Consider the following 17,649-nt stretch of genomic DNA (forward strand, 5'->3'; position numbering starts at 1 on the left):
AGCTCTTATTCACAGGAAATTCTTACTGAAGCAACAGTACAGAGCCCAAAATATGGTGTTTGGAAAACCCGAGCATAAACAATTTAAAAGCACTTTGCATGGAAAGTGCCCCGTCACGGAGCTAGAAACAGGGCTGTGGGAACATGACATTCTGAAGATTCATGGTTTTCACAAGACAGTTATGTGACATAAAAGTAAGCCTTAAAAAAAAATACTGTTAGTTATGTTCTTGGTAATGCATTTGCATGTAAGCAGCAGCTATGTTATTGTTACAGCCGCAAACGATTTTGTTATTTCTAGCGACGCTCTAGAATTTAAAGCCAATGTCCTCGCTGTAGCTGCTAAGCTCAAAGCGTCAGAAGTGTAGAAGTACTAAGTATTAACCAGAATCATCAAGTGAAGTGATCGAAGCAAACTTAAAGTGCAGTGGTGAGTAATCTTTTTCACTGTCAGAAGGCACCAATGTGTGCATGCGTGTGTGTGTGTAACAGGCTGCACGTGGAGAGCTCTATTACAAAAACACATCGGGAGCGCAGCAGTGGGGAATAAAGGGGAGGAAACAGAATAAGAGCGAGGACCAAGGAGCGAAAGACGAGGAAGATTGAAAGAGCGAGCGAGAGAAGGGGGTGAAAGCCAGTCTGGAAATTGATGGCGTAATTGTTGACTGCTGGTCGGCTCTTATCTTGGTTTCTCAGGGCTGTTGTCTGCGCAGGCTGGCTTCTTTTCTCGCTTTCAAATCTCTGTCTCTCTCCAGGACTAGACCAAACCTGGCAACCTGTTTACCTTTCTCTATTTTTTTCCCCTCTCCCCAGACCTTGTACTCCTCCCAATATGTGTTCTCTCTCCTCCTTTATCTCATTTCCTTTATATTATTGTTGCCTCATCCCACTGAGCATATTTATCTCTTTTCTTCTCTTTCCATCCCTCCCTTCAGACAGACAGACAGACATCATGCAGCGAGCAGTGGACTGGAAAAGAGCAGCGGGAACAGGACGGGGGGGTTGGTTCAGCCAGCCGGGGGTCAAAGGTGAGTCTGCAGCAGGATAGGGGTGGGTGAGGGGGCAAACTCAGCCTCTGACTCTCTCTTTCACCTCCTCCCCGGCACACACGCCAGACCAACACCTCAACAACAGGACTATTATAGCTGCAGCTGCTGATACAGCTGTGCTCAAAGGAGACGCTAGACTTGAGGTGAGGCTAACAATGTGCTAACCAGAGCTAGCACCAACAACCAACACTGTCAAGATAGCAGTGATGTTTCAATAAGCCTGTGGGAGCTGACACGGGGAAATTAATCCATAAATCTGTATTTATACTTGATCCAGGGGATTACCAGGATTCCCACTGCAGATACCACAGGCAGTTATTGTTCCGTATTGGATTCCACTGGTTGATATCACCGACCTGACACCAGGGAAATATCATACATGATCAAGCTGTATCATGCTTTAATTGTACACACCACAGGAATAAACGTCTTTCCATTCTTTGATCAACCTCGATGCACATACTTACACTGCGGTTACATCCATGGGACTTCTTTCAGAGACCACTGCTGCGCAACCGCTGCATTTTCTTTGATCACAACGAGAAAGTTTGCCATAGAGACGTCTTTGTGCTTTGAAAAAGAAAAAGAAAAAGATTGCTAGTCTATGGTCGTCTGACATGTTGTCTTCACGATCGTCAACCTCCACTGGCATCAGTTCTAGTTGGAGAAACCACCATTACGACTACAAGCGAATCCATTGTTGAAATGTCAAAGTCAGTATGGTGTGTAGGCCTTTGAGAAAGTACTAGTGGTTTGCAGAGAGGCTTACTGCCAGCATTTTGTCCTGGCGACTGGTCTAAGTATTGTCATTGTCAGAATATAGTCTTTTCTTTGTTGTTATTTTGGTTATCAGAAAGAAATGTTCCATTGCGAAAAAAACTAGGACAAACTGAAACCGAAGAAGGCCTAAAATCTAATAAATCCTCAAAAATGTTATGTCCAATTATCAAAAATATATAATTTGTGCAAGACTAAGCCGACGCTAAAAAGATAATTGGGGATTAATGAGTAAACTCCCATCTCGTCCAGTTGATCTGCTCAATGGCCACCAGTAGAAGGCTCCATCAGAGCACGTCTCCACCTGGTATAAAGATGCTCTTCACGTCAGGATCATTCTGTATATCCAGCTTCAGTATTAATTGATCAATTACGTTGATTATGAAGCGTATGTGCTGTTCTTGGTATGTGGGATCTCATCACATCTACCACGGGCCATGTGCAAAGCAGAAGAGTAGGCGGCAGCATCAACAGAAACAAACAGGTTCAAGGTATTTAGGCACGGTACTGTACTGCCTTTATTTGTTTCACAATCCAGCCAAAAGAAAGGGTTGTGTTTCGCAAATCCTTCACAAGAAGCGACAGCGACAGCGACTGGTTACCTCGCTGCAGTGGAGTCTGCAGCTGCTGTGTAAACTGTACCACTTCCTGCTCCTCTACGGAGGAAGAGAAGGAGCAGTGACTCAGGGGCTCAGTCATGCTGGAGCCGTCATGCTTGCAGCCATGAGGCAAAATCTGATTAGTCAGTCACTTTATCTCACTTTCAGTCATATCCTGCAAATCATGCTGGCTCTTTACTTTGACTTTACTCAATAAAAGAATAAGAAAAAAATGCACCACTGCTGTGCAGATATTTAAACAGTAATTGCCCACGATCCTCTGCACACTTGCCAAAAGGGTCCCGTGGTACCAGAAAGAAGTAAAAGCCACACTGTTCTAACATTGATTTTTCAACAAAAAACACTAGCACTGACTACCCAGTAAGACCTGAACTTCCATCAAGAGGTGCAAGTTAACTTTGATTTCCAATTGGAGGTTCAACGCTGGGTAAACATCTATGTTTTCATTTGGAGTCAGTAAAGACTAGCCTTGATTTTCCTGTACAGCCAAGATAACATTAGACAAGAACAACAGGAAATAAGCGGAGGTAGCCCTCTGTGAAAGCTAAGCTACTCTCACAGTTCTCAAAGAGCACCCGTGTAGGGGCCCCTCCTGCTGCTGATAAGCCTGGATGGGCCCCTCTGTAGTGCCTACCCTGGAGAGAGGCCATTAGCCCGGCTGCAGCGCCTTCCTGGATAAGCTGCAGCTTACCAGCCTGCGAGCCGCGGGGCAACTTTTTATTGTCCTCTCAAAACTTTATGTGTGAGTGCGGGGCGATAGCTCGGGAGGGGCCGGAGTCTGCATTACAGTATGCATGTATGCGTGTGTGTGAGTGTGTGTGCTCTCACGCTGCGCGCTCCCGGCACTTCCTGCCCACTAACGGCCAGTCCCACGGTAGGGAGGGCGAGCTCTATCGGACCAGAACAATGCCAAAAAAAAAAAAAAAAAAAAAGAGGCTGTCATAAAAACAAACCACCATGCTCTGGTTAACACGGAAAGGAGGAGGGCAGGGGCTTGCTTTCCTCTTGCTGCCCACTTCATCTGCATCATTATTCACACACACACACATGCACACAATCTCAGACATCCACTCCATGAGCCTGTATTTTCTTTTACTGTTATCTCACAGACATTTGCATACACTGCGCCGGAATCAATGCATAAAAACAATAAGAAGCAAGAGCTGAATATGCAAACTCCATGCAAAGTACACATACACACACAGCAATGCCGCGACTGACAGTAAACAATGGGAACCTCACACTGGCTCCGAACAGCTTCGACGTGTCACCCAAACCAGAATAACAAAAAAAAAGAGAACAATTCCGGCGGTCCCCCGTACACAGAACACAGCGCGGACAAGCGAGCCAGAAAACATCTGCTGAGTCGGAACAAACAAAACAACGAGCAGACGACGAACAGGCTCGTCGGGGGGCCTCAGAAAACATATTTAATACCTTACACGGTGCCCCCGAAACACAGTTGGCTCGCTGACAAGGTTTTTGGCCGAGCATATATTACTATCTCTCTCCCCAATCCAGCTTTAGACATTTCGACTGCAGCCAAGGACGGGCAGACCCAGGAAACAGAAGGAAGCGGGGAGAGATCAGTCCAGCTGCTATCTGAAGAGGAAATTACTGGACGAGTATCAAATGTGAAGAAGATTTCTCTCTCTCTTGTCTTTGACTCATTCAGGAGATGAAAACAACATACTGCACGGCCGGCGATAGCTCGCTTTAAATGGGTACGGCCGTATGCATGTGGACACGGGCTTTAATGATTTAGCTGGGAGAGAGCATGTTGCCGCAGACAGCTCATTAAAGCACAAGTCGGACAAACTGCGCAATACGCTTATTTGCTTTTTGTGCCAGGAAGACGGAGGGAAAGAAATCAATAAGTCTCTCGTTTTTAACCCCTGCTAGCTTAGCTTAGCAGAACGTCTTAAAGCTGGAAAAAAAAAAAAGCCAAACTCCGCCCCCCAGCACCTTCAAAACTCTCCTATTAATGTTATATTTCTTTGTTAAAAAAATAAATAAATATGATGTTGACCCCACTGTATGCCAATTGCCTCCTGAAAAAATGCCTAGTCATCAATTCTTCCTGACACAGGTCGCGCTGAACCCTCCTTCTAAATCACGAGTGAGCAAAAAAATCCATTTGACCCCTCTGACTCCATGTGTCCTGTTTTCCATAAAAACTTGGATGGAAACCCAGTTATTGATAGAAAGTCCGATGCGAACACAGACAGCAGAGCATCATGGAGATGGATCGTGAGAGAGAGAGAGACGGAGAGAGAGAGAGAGAGAGAGAGAAAGAGCGAAGTAATGATAGACAGAGAGAGGGAGAGAGAGAGAGAGAGAGAGAGAGAGAAGTTGGCGGGCAGCAGATGGCCAATAGTGGTCAGCTGGTAACAACAAGCAGGTCAGGGCTCTCCTCCACCTCCACTCCACCGCTGATAAATAATGCAGACGACCCGAGCCACCCGGAGCAGCTCCACCGAGTTCCTTCTAAAGGCCTCCAGTAACTCTCCGAGCACATCACGCATAAAGGCAGCAGATAGAGAGTGTGTTGTGCGGAGAAAAACCCCCTCACCAAAAAAAAGAAAAGAAAAAGAAAGCACACAAACATTTATGCCGTGGCGGGGAGCTATGGATTACTTCTCCATCTGTTTGTTCGTTTGTTTCAGACATCGCTGATTAGATTTGGGTGATGCCTCTCACCGCCACATTCTGACATCTTTGAAATTACATTTATCAGGACGACAGGGGGGGAAATTACAGGTCAGAATGAAAGGCTTCGATAAACAAAACATCCACGCCGCAAGAGCTAAAGCATTTGGTGCATCCAGCTACGCCGGCTCGACAGATTTGCCTCCGGGTGCGTCAGAATGCACCATATTGAATTTTCCACCAGTCTGACGTTCCTGGAAACACTTTCCCCCCCTCAGGGCTTATTTATTTATTGATTGGCCCAAAGGGGAGCTGCATCATTCATGGGGAGTGACAAATATTTATTACTGCCTTGCTTTCCACATTCTGAGGGTATTACAATTTCGGGTAATAATGTCAATTTCTGACAACAATGCCAATAAGACCTCATTCAATCTAACTCAACTGATTTGAGGGTAAGAGAGGTGGATCCATAATGGTGGCATTCAGAGTGCTGGCACTACTATTAGAGCCTCCAATAGGATTATAGTGCTTTCCCCTCTATGCAAGCATAGTTTTCATTCACAATAGCCTGAATACGCACTTGTCTGTTCAATTAAAGTTGAGCTATGTAAGTGTTAAGTGCTTACACTTTGGCAACGCAAAAAATTGACCTCATTATGCTACTCGAATTGAGCCCGAAACGAGTGCGAGAGAGGGGCAGAGGAGGGAAAAAATATGCGAGTGTAGCTGGGCGAGAGACAGAGGACGAGAGAGGGAGAGAGAGAGAGTGAGAGAGCTCAAAGGGAAGGGCCAAGTTGCAGAAGAGCAAAAGCTCCCCGTCTCGGAACAACTGCAATCACAGCCGCTGCCAAAACCCTCTGGATCCATCTTCACTGCCTGATGGAAACTTCTCAGCGGGCCTTCGAGCCACCGAGAAGGGGGCCGGAGGGCTGTGCAGAATGTGTGTGTGCGCTTCCGCCTTTGCGCAGCTTGTGTTCTATATTAATAGTGCCCCTCTGTAGGATTTTAACAACAATGAATTATGGCTGCACGACATCTGAGACGTTGGAAACGTTTTTTGTACACAAATGAGTCAGGAAGAGCCGGAAGAGCTCGGCACACTGCGAATAAATAAAAACACGGGCAAAGATGGAGACACCAATCGGATATCATCAGCACGGTGAGAATACTGCACATATGGGACTTTAAGATAATGCTGCCATGGAATGTAACGTGGCCAGGGATTCAGAATGCACACGTAGCATTGAGGAACGTCTACAAAGTACACCGTTTGGGTGTAAAAACACTTGATTTCTGAGTGAGCTGTTGATTGTTCCACAGAAAAAGAAAGTAGAGGCGTTACTCCCAGCTGCAAAATCAGTCAAATCAATTGCTGAAGTTGTCGAGACAGCTCCAGGACCTTTTCCGTGTGAGATTTAAAAAGCAGTGACATTTCAACCCTGGCCCTAACGCCTCCGATGTGTATTATTTCCTTTGAAGAAATGCATATATTTTTTTTTGTTGTCTTGTACCTCGCGTCAAGCCGGTGCACTCAGACAGTATGGCACACGTCGCCCACAGTGACATGAAGACGTAGTAATGATGCCCTGCTGCCATCTGCCAAAAGATACAGAAGTATCCGCCCAGGGTCCTGGACCGATCTTTCACACTGGTTGCACTTAACTTTTCATTCTAATGCGTCTGTGTCTGTTTGCTGGTGCCCTGTCCACTTTGTCTGTTGCAGTGCGTTGAGCTATCTGAGCCACCGCAGATTTCCTCCCGGTTTGATTTTTACAGCACAAAGAAATACTGCTTCAGGGCACAGGAAGAATTACAGGCTACTGTTCCTCGAGAAGCGATAAAACTTTTTCAAAATGGCAGATGGTGGAAGGGGAGAAGGTCAGTGGAAAAACAAAAAAAATAAAAAAAAAAGAGAGAGAGAGAGAGAGAGCCTCACATTTATCCTCCTCGTCAGGAAGAAGGCAAAAAGAAATAAGGACACACAGCAGGACGTTAGGGAGGAAGGAGGAGAAGCAACATCCTCGTTAGAAGAAGCAACACATTGAGCGGGTTTCGTACTGAAATTTGGCAAACTAAAAACGGAAAATGACGCCACGAGCTGTGTCGTCGTGTCATTGTGTAAAAGATCCTTCGCGTCAGTGTGTGTCAGTGTGTGTCAGTGTGATTCTGTGAGCCAGACTTGTGTTCTGGTGTGACTGTGTCATTTTTCGTCCACAGCTGTGCACATATCACACCTCCTCTCAACATAAACACATGCACACACACTTTAGCTCGTCCCCATAGCTAATTGTGTTTATTATAATGAACTAATAGCATTAATAAAGCAGGCACACGTGCAGAGAAAGGTTTGTATCACTTTGACCCTGCACCCTGCTGAAGCCCATTTACCATCATGGTCTTCTTGTAAACAAGCCCCTTCCCTTCCTTCTTCTCTAAACATCAGCCTGTCCAGCCCGGCCCCGCCTCCCGTGTGTGTGTGTGTTATTCCCCCCCCCCCCCCCCCCCACACACACATACACACGACCCATCTGCTTCTGCTCTCCAGACCTTGCATCTGGCCTGCCATGAACCATATCTCACACACACATGCACACACACTCACACACACACACACACACACACACACTGTGAGGCATCAAAAAATGAATCAGGCCGATTCCGTTCATGCAGCATCAGAGCACAGAGGGCATGGCCCGAGATGTAAACTCCCTTCAGCTCAGCAGGAAACACAGAGCAGTTTGAAAGAGTCGAAACAAAAGCAAATCAGAAGCCTCTGAAACAGATTTTTGAAAGACAAGAAAGACGGGAAATTTAATTGTTTGGTGGAATGAAAAGAAGAAAAAAAAAACCTCCTGTGGGAAGCTGGCGCACCAATTGTTGCTTAGCGGAGGATGCGAAAAAGATCTCCACCACCATTGAAAATTACATTATCGTCAGTGAATTCAGATCCATACGCTCTTACAGCAGCTTAGAACGAGCAGCGTGACAACAGACTGAATGATCTGCGCGTGTGTTCCCCGTACGCCAAGCCTTTCAGTTCCATGATTAAAAAAAAAAAAAAAAAAAAATTCATCCTGTTATCACGGGACGGTTGCTGTGCATTCAGCTGCTCACCATGTGGGCATCGGGATCTGTTGCACTGACGTGATGCACGTGACACAGAGATGACAATTAAACACACACAAACACACACAGCAGACAGGAGACATCTGGCGCAGTGACGATGAAACGGCTGTGATGCAATGCCGGCCCGCTGGTGTCAGAACCAACGTCACATGTGTGCATACGCAGGATAATGAATCAACAACGCTTTTGATGACTGAAACAAAACACTCAAAAAAGGGAAAATAATGAAATAAGAAACATCACCCTGCTTCTTAAATGTAAGAATTTGCAGCTTTTCTTTGTTTTGTACGATCAAATCGAACACCTTTGGGTGTGAGGGAGTGCGTCGGACAAAACGAAACATTTGAAGACGTCGTCTTTGACTCCTCGAAACTTTGACGGCATCTTTTCTTTATTTTCTGACCACGAAACACTTGGACCGATTGATGGGCTATGAATATGTCGTGACAGTGATCATTAGTTCTGCTCTGTCTTCTCCGTGAAGTGGACCCCAGCAGTGTGGAACACATCACCCGGACAGGACACATAAACACACACATGCTGTGGATAACAACTCATTGTTTCACATCTGTCCGACTCAAACACCACCATAGAACATATATATATATATATATATATATATCTAAAACACGTCATGACTGTAAAAGCATGCCTGTCTGTACATATGCGGGATGCGTGCGGTCCTTTGTCTGCAAGACTGTGCTCTTTAATTGCATGTGTGCGTGTGTGTGTGTGTGTGTGTGTGTGTGTGTGTGTGTGGGTAGCATAAGGAGTGTGTGTGGGGAAGATGGGAAGGAGGCTGGCGGTCAGGATGTGGGGTCCATTGTCTGTCCGACAATGAAGAGATCAAGTCGGCAGGAGTCCTGTGGCTCTCTCAATGGAGGCATTAACATCTGGGGCCAGAGAGCTGCAGTGTGTGCGCATACGTTTGTGTGTGTGTGTGTGTGTGTGTGTGTGTGTGTGTCTTTGTTGGACCTGCCCTGGATAAAACTGGATTTTCAAAGCTCTCTTTCTCAGGGAATAATGCAGATGTCTGGAGGAAAACCCTCCACGACCGAACCCGGCTTTCCACACGTACCTCCGTGTAGCCTGCTCCAGTCTTGTCTAATCTACTCTGTGCATTCATGTGAGGAATTTTATTCCCTATTAAACCCCCGCGAACTTGATGCCACAAATTAAAAGGTGAGCAAAGTGTATTTTGGCGGGATTATCCTCCGCTGCATCTCTACGCCGCAAATGTCAACTTAGGGGGCTCAATGCCAGCGCTCGAGCGCTATAAAGCTCATATATAGTCATCTTCCTCCATCCCACGAGGCAATAACACGACTCTGCTCACCAACTTCCCCCGCAAAAACCTTACACTGTCTTTTTTTTGAAGGGCCACACACTCCCCCCCCCTCCTCGTAATGTCTGTTAGTTAACTGCCAGTGGCACCATCCAGCTTGTAAAAAACAAAACAAGAAGAAGACAAGAAAAACCAGGCAGACCCCCCACTTCTCCTCCTCCTCCTCTTCCTAAACCACCAGCGTTTCTTACACAAATCCTTGCTCACTGTCCGGCGTGGACGCCTGCCCCCCTCCCTCAGTAATTACAATAATCACTCAACTGGAGCTAATACTTACTTCATTAAGGGGGGGGGGGGGAACTCTGGAAGGGGAAATATGAGGGGGAAAGCACTCCAAAGTAATATCTCAAGTCGGTGGATTATTGTCACCAGAAGAGCTTAATTTTTTGAGTGTCAGCTGAGCAAGCGGGAAATAGAGGCAGCAACTGAAAGGACTCTTTGCTTTTATGGCGTTGAGTTCTTGTCATATATGACACCTATAACCGCCGCGTGGAGATGAGCCCTTTAAAATCCCATCTTCTATGTTACAGCAGAGGTCTGAAAAAAAATGTGCATCTTCAGCATGTGAGTGCAGAAAACTACCGCCATCACATCACTGTGGGCTGTGGAACTCTCTGTTCGCAAGTCACAAAGTAAGTTAGGGAATATCACAGGGAGATTACGTGGATGCCAGGAGACGACAGGAGCACACTGAAGGAGAAGGAGGAGAAGAAGAAGAAGGAGAAGAAAGAAGAAGAGGAAGAAAAGGTTCCTAAAAGTGCATGTGAGAGCTCCACAGGCTCGTCAGACTGAACTCAGGAGCACGTTTGTCCACAGGAGGTGGTGCAGAGTGATGATATGTCAGCAGCACACACACACACACACACACGTTGTATATGATGAGGGTGATGCATCAGGGTATAGTTTGAAATCGTGCAGCAGTGCATACTGTACACACACACGCACACACACACAAACACACGCCATACAGTAGGTAAACCCGGGGAGTTGATCCCCTTCCAGCCGCTCCTGACCGCAGTGCGCTGTGTTTACGCTGCGCGAAATGGAGATAAAGTTGCACCACACCGAGCTCTCCCTCCCCCGAATCAAGAAAACAACCAAACAGCCCCTCAGAGGTCCGCTCAGACGGCGCATTGTGTCTGAAAGCAGGCGTCCTAATTTCCGAGGAAAAAAAAGAAGGGCTTCGTGGCAACAGTTGGAGATCCGGAGACTCGGGGATCGGGATCTACCTCCACCTCCTGCCTCTCTCTCTCTCTCTCCCCCCTCATCGTCTGTTACGGGTCCACACCGCCGACCATCACGACAAATAACGGCTCCAAACTTACCTTGTGAATCCGCCGACGGTGCCGATGATCGCAGTCCTGCGCTTTTCCTCTCCGTTCTGACGACAGATCCAGTATCCGCTTCTCCCCCCTTTCCTCTCTCCTTCTCTCTCTCCGTTATCTCGGGTTTGTTTTTGAATTGGAGTTATAAATTATTCCACATCCTCATCAGTTTCGAGACGAATTCGCCCCGCGGTCCCTCTCTCTCCTCTTTTTTCTTTACAGCCTCGATTTTTCTTTCTTTTTTTTTTTGTTCTCCTAAAAATAAAAAATGTTTTTAGGACTGTGAGGCGAAATCAAGCCATATGATCCTGTCATTCAGTTTCTACACAGAGGAACTGGGCTTTCCGCGCAACTCCCTCCCAAGGCTTTGTAACACGAAACCAGAGGAGAAGGAGGAGGAGGAGGAGGAGGAGAAAAAGAGGGGGGAGAAAAAAAGGAAAGAAACAGAAGAGAGCGTGAATTTAATCCGCTATCTGGGACGAGCCGGATGGATGTGTCCGCCTCTCTCTCTGCGCAGAAGTTTGAGCGGTCCGTGGCCAGCAGACATACCGGAGTGGTCGTGGCGCTGCGTCTCTGTGCCAGTCTCCACTGGAAATGATGTGTGTGTGTGTGTGTGTGTGTGTGTGTGTGTTTGCGCGTGTGCGCTGCGGCGTGTGTGCGACTGTGTGTGCGCGCCCCCAGCCTACTTCTGCAGTACGCATCACAGCAGGGACCTGGGAAGGTTTAAAGAACGAAAGAAAAAAGAAAAGGCACACTAACTAACAGGTCTCCGCCCATTAGCCTCTCCGAACAAGGGCCCCAACACAGAGGGGTCCCCCAGCAGCCCAGACGCTGCTTGATGAAGACAGTTTCATTGTGAGGAAAGTGAAGCAAAGTGCCTCCCAACCTGGGGTCTGACCTGAGGTCCCTTTATAACAAGGGGGGGGGGGGGGGGGGGGGGAGCAGGGTGGCCCCCGTCTGTTAAAGAGAGCATTGTTAGACAAGAGGGTCTGGTTCTTCACCACTTCCTGCCTGGACGAGCCGGTGAGCAAGGCACCCGGGTCCAGACCTGCCCTGCGAACCAGAGTGATGGTGGTTCTCCCTCTACGGCAGAGAAAACATTCAGCTGGAGACCGATACAGCTTTAACACAGCAATATTATTATTGCCTTCACTGTTATTGCCGAGCTGAGGGAACATTATCTGCTGTTCATGAGTCTTTGAGCTCTTTTCAGACGAGGCCTTCGAACAAATGTTACAATCATATTTGTTTTTCTCTCATGCATCTCTGCAACACGGCAGAATTTAGGATCGGATGTACTTCATGTGTTTCTTTTCCTCCAAACGTGAATTGCTGCTTCTCTGCTGTCATTTTTATCGATACAGGAGCGCTATTTCCCATTCAAAAAATGTTTTTAGCCCATTTTTACTTCACTCGGATGTCTGAGCTGAGTAAAATGATGTCTGAGCAGAGTCTGACACTAGAAGACTGTCGACAAATTCATCTGCCGAAGGAGGAAGAGTTTCTCTGTTAAACCTGAAGCCTCCGGTGCACTTTAAAAGGTCAGACTGATGAAAATGTTTTAAAGATAATACATCGACAGTCAAAGCAAATGTTAACCTGTTGTTGACTAGCACTGGCAACGTTAATGTTTGCGAGCTTGCCTCCGCAATGTAAGGTAGCGCACCAAACTAGCAGCCACTCGAGGGGCCAGCTGATTGGAACAACAGCAGTGCTGTAACGTTGAATTTATGTCATTAATAACGCCGTTAAAATGGATTCTACTCTACTACCTTTGAAATGAACATTATTTCCCTATTGCAAAAATAAGGGATTATATCATGTCCATGTCACATGACTGTGTTTTTCAAGTTCTAGCCTGTTAAACATAAAGAGATTCATTGTCCTTGACAGGACAAACAAGAAAGGCCAGGATTAATGTCCACTCCTCAACCAAAGTCACGCTATATTCAGTCACACTGCAGAGCAAATCATCAACACGTACATCAATCATGTTGTACGGTAAACATAAATATGTATATGTACTCTTAAAGGGGTTTTCCAGGAATTTAGTTAGGCACTTTCTTAAAGCTGGAGGACTGACAAAAGACAAAATAATAGGAAATATTATAACTTTTATTCCCTAATATGAGTTTAGTTCCATCAACACATTTTGGCTGTCGAAGCTAAACCCAAGATTACCCTGATTATGTCATCAGGGTAAGTTATGTAATGTCTTCTGCTCTCTTTCAAAGTCTAAAACAGTTTTCACTGACTGAGTAGCGCCCCATGTGACTTGTTAACAGAACCTAATGCGTAAAATCGATGACATTCCCCTTCAATAACCAACTGTAACAACATTAGCATTGAGGGAAACACTGAGGAACATTGTAAGGCACAGTAACATCAGTAACATCAGTAACCACGCAGGATCACACTAGAAATGAGACTTCTGTCCATCGCTTTGTCGCCCCGGTGCATGCTGGGAGGTTACCCCTCCGGCTTTGATACAAACTGGTTCAAGTTATGGGTTGACTTACACTGCAAGAATAAATGAATACGTCTTAGGAATCAGAGGCCAAATGTGTTGCATTAAAGGATAAATTCACCCAAAAATAAAGATTCACTCATTTCTGGAGCTTCACAGCAAACAGCCTTGCAGCATTCCCCTAAACACCTGAAGCACAGGGGGACTTGTTTTAAAATGTAAAAAAAATAAACCAAAACATCCCACAAAATCACTACATTACAGCTCGTCTGGTGTAATCCAAGCCCTTAGATCTCAGATTGAAGAAGCAATATTCACACCCTTAACACACATTTTGGCTTGTGCACCCAACGCACGCTAACGCTTTCAGTTTAGCAGCTACAGTGAAGATTTTTGGCCTCAAAAAACGGTGCAAAAAACATGTCTGCAAATCAATTTTGGGATCTCAGGGCTTCTGGAGAGTTATATGGAGCTGCTGGGAGCCATTTTTATGTTATTTTACTTTCATCGGCCCCCGTTCGTGAGAATGCTGCGAGAAATGTTCCGTGGACAACAAAACAAGGGGTTGAGCGGATAATGGCTGGATTTTCCTTTTCCGGGTGACCTTATCTTGTAAGATTAATAATCTGGCAGGGAGGACAAAAACATGAAATAGCAAACAAGACACGGGATTATGATCCAAAGATTAAGCAGAAAGATTAACAGGCAAATGATAGATTGATAATCTTTGTGGATTAGCACAGAAAATATTGAAAATTATTTTTGTCTCCTCGCAGCAGCTGCACCGCGGGGCCTTTTAACCTGAGCGGTAATCAATAAACCCAGACTGAAAATAAGACATTTCCTCTCATCTTCGATTATCTGATGTAATATCTTTTTCCCGCAGCAACACTTGCAGCACTTCAACCGCTGTTCCCCCGCCGCCTGTAAGCACACGTCTCGCACCTCTCATCCCCATCCCAACGCTAAACTGCCTGCCTGAATTTCACATGCCGCCTGATGTGAGCGCCGCGAAGACAGTCGCCCAAATCCTCGCACAGACAGATTAGCAAAAAAACAAGGCTGAGCTATAATGCTTGTGATCTCAAACACGCATCAGGTTGTAGACGCAGTGGCACAGATTTGTTTGGTTTTTGCGAGTTAATGAGTTTGGATTTAGGACACTAATTTGGAAGTCGGACTCTCATTCGGCGGCGTGTTAAAAACAGCTCAGTGATGAAAAGGGAGCAGTAGCACGGCCTCAGGCCACATCAAGAGACACTGTTGAGAAAATGTGGGTTGCATGCTGGAGAGCTGCTCTTAGTACGGTGAGTACGGCCTTCTAGGAATTTGAATAAAAAGAAAGCGTTTTTAAATAAGAAATGAGCAGACCTCGACCTTCCCTGGATGTTTTCCGCGTCTATTTCCAGTCAATAACACTTTCAAATGAAAGACTAGGATGAAAATTAATTTGCAGGGATTATTTGCACCCAAGGTTGGATAAAATAGACTTCAGATGTATTATGTGGAGAAGCAGCCATGTGTAAAGCTCCATGCCTGACCTCAAGTTCAATTTGTTATTGATGCACTGTGCAGCCGGCGCAGGATAAATAACAGTTTCAATGTATCAGACAACTTTATGTGGTGTTTTTTAACTCATCTCTCACTCAGTTCTCTATATGCTGAGCATGTTTCATGGCCCCCAGGCCCCTGAAAGCTATCCAGATATGACTTAAGGAATCCACGGTGCTGATCTGATGGTATTGCACTCTTTCTGCCATGCTTGAAATCTGTAATTTTGTCCAAGAAGCAACTCAATTCGAGTTGCTTGATCATATATCATTATATAAATTTTCTTTGGCTTCACTTTTTAGCAAGATGGTCAAAAGTGTCTGTTTGAACTGTCCGTCAAAAGAGCACATTTAGATTCTGACTGGCTTCTCTCGCTTCAAAAATGCATCATGCCAAAGTGAGCTGGAGTTTAATTCACACCTCCGCTCCAATGGGAGCCTTTTTTATTCCCGTTTTAATATTTTTATTTTTTTTGTTCGAACACCTGCAGTGGGCGTGAAGGAGCACTCAATTTGTCAGCGTTTCTGTTTATCAGTCAATGTACAGCCGTCAACAGACTGAAAGCGAAAACTTCGCCGAATGCAGCGATGCTGCCGCCATGAGCACAAGGCCTTGAGAGTGTGAAAGCATAAATTACCGGCTAATGCCTGACAGAGCGGCAAAGAAAGATAGCGGCTGATAGCGAGACGACAGCTCGCAGCCCTCGCTCACTGTTTTTTTCACAGCATCTGATAAACAATTACAAGGGTGCACAAGTAATTACAACATTCCAGTTGCACGAGGTGTTGCGTTTTTTTTTTTTGTTGCACAAATTAATATGAGATGGTGAAAAGATGCAGACTTGACTCTTTACTTTGAAAAAGTATTTTCAACAGATCATTTTAAGGTGAGTGATTCTTTCAATGAATCACAGGTTACTTGAGTGTGTGTGCAGTGTCTGTGTGGATGAATGAGGCTCTGTTGACTACCTCACCAACAGTAAGTAGGATCACAGACTGTCTGACAGGATTGTCCTTGCTGCGATTCTTCTCATCCGCCATAAGTCAGACTCCGGCTAACACACAGGAGACTGACACGGCCAAACATTTTCTGATGACTCAGTCACCGGAGGAGAAAAGAGGGTGAATACAGGAGGCTGATGCTCGGCTTTGTTCTGCGGTGCCTCCAACTCAGTGCAAGCCTGACCGAGGAGCTGCTGGTGGATGCATTTCTCAAATCAAACACCTTTCCACTAAATGATGTCTGTAAATCCCCACACCCAAATACTGACGCTTCATATGTGTTCCCCTGGTCAAGAAATGATACATACTGGAGGATCACTTTGTGAACAATTCAGCACACAGATTTAAAAGCCATTTGGCGTTTGAAATGAGGCTCCTCTCACACGGTTTCAGCCAGTCCAACAGCCAGACTAAAATGCTGGCATTTTACGCTTCTTTTATTATATTTGATCAAAATTGCTTCAATATGCATTATGTCACATTCCCTTTTCTTGCCTCTAAGATAACATTGACGTCAGGAGAAGGGGATGGTGCTGGTGTGACAGCTGGGTGAGACGGCTGACAAGCGAGAGACCACTGTTCAAGACGGCGTTTCGGCATTTGTGCAGAGCCGCTGGTTACTTTTAACGAGACGTCGGGACAATATCCATCTGTGTTACAGTTCCACAGTTCTTTTCCTAACCAAGTGTTTTTTTTTTTTTTGTGCCTAAGCCTAACAGAAAGAAACGTACACTTCCAACATTTATTCTGGCATTGGAGTTTCCACAAAATGACGGCACCTGGGTCCACCCCGTCTTTGCGACAGACTGATTCACATCAGCCCAAATTAACTGTACTAAGGAAAACGCACCAAACGTAGCAGGTGTGAGATCACCCGAAGGTCCCTTGGAGTCTGCCGGAGCACCTCTGAATCTTTTTTTTTGACTCTGTGGTGGCATCTGTCATCTTGTATGCAGCAGTCTACTGGGGCAGCAGACTGAAAGAGACTAGACAGAATGATGAGGAAGGCCAGCACCATTCAAGGATGTTCTCTTGATTCAATAGGGAGAGTAATATGCTGGCCAAACTCCTGGTCATCACAGATGCTGCTCACTCAGATGACAGACTGCTCCACCTGTGCAGATCTTTTGCTGCTGCTGGTGCTGTTGTAGATGCACAATCTGATATCGACGAGTTAGTGTGTCACATTTAAACATTAAAATGTCAAAAAAAAAAACCCAACAGGACCTTCTGTTCTTACATTATCCAAAAAGCTCCCGACAGAAAAATCTATCTGTAATTTTCCTCAAGGTAACAGTGTGTGTCTCGGTAAATCCCGGTGAAACGCCAGATGACATGTTAGAGGGCGAGGACGGAGGTCGGCGGGAGCAGACAAGAACTCCCATGATCCCACATTACTTTTGTCTTTTCTTTGTGTCATTTTGATTGAGAGACCTCTAGTGGCATCATTTACATTCTGTGCGGCTTTGCGACTTGGGGAAAAAAAAGGCCAGAGCAACGTGCACACGGGAGAAGTTCTCTTTTCAAACAAGTGGTTAACAATGTGAATTAGCGCATTTTGACCCACACTATCGTTTCCTAAACCTAACCAACTAGTTTTGGCTGCCTTAACTTAACCAAACTGCTGCAGACAACTGAAAAAAAATAAATAAATAAATAAATAAGTGAATAGGTTCCACACAAAACAGCAACACCAACGCAACGATAGCAGATATTTCGCTGCTCACTGCACTAAAA

At 45.6% G+C, this 17,649-nt stretch overlaps 1 protein-coding gene across 2 annotated transcripts in view; it reads right to left on the reverse strand.

Moving 5' to 3' along the window:
• sema4c (sema domain, immunoglobulin domain (Ig), transmembrane domain (TM) and short cytoplasmic domain, (semaphorin) 4C) overlaps positions 1–11,539 on the reverse strand; it is a 109,996-nt gene extending 98,457 nt beyond the window's left edge. Inside the window, exon 1 of one of the 2 annotated variants that reach the window (XM_030417158.1) lies at positions 10,894–11,539. The gene's annotated coding sequence lies outside the window, so the exon portion shown is untranslated. The remainder of the gene's footprint in view (positions 1–10,893) is intronic. The other variant, XM_030417157.1, reaches the window with a different exon arrangement.
• Between the last annotated feature and the right edge of the window lie 6,110 nt (positions 11,540–17,649).

The sequence above is a fragment of the Sparus aurata genome, chromosome 5 (assembly GCF_900880675.1).
Source record: "Sparus aurata chromosome 5, fSpaAur1.1, whole genome shotgun sequence".
Lineage (NCBI taxonomy): Eukaryota > Metazoa > Chordata > Actinopteri > Spariformes > Sparidae > Sparus > Sparus aurata.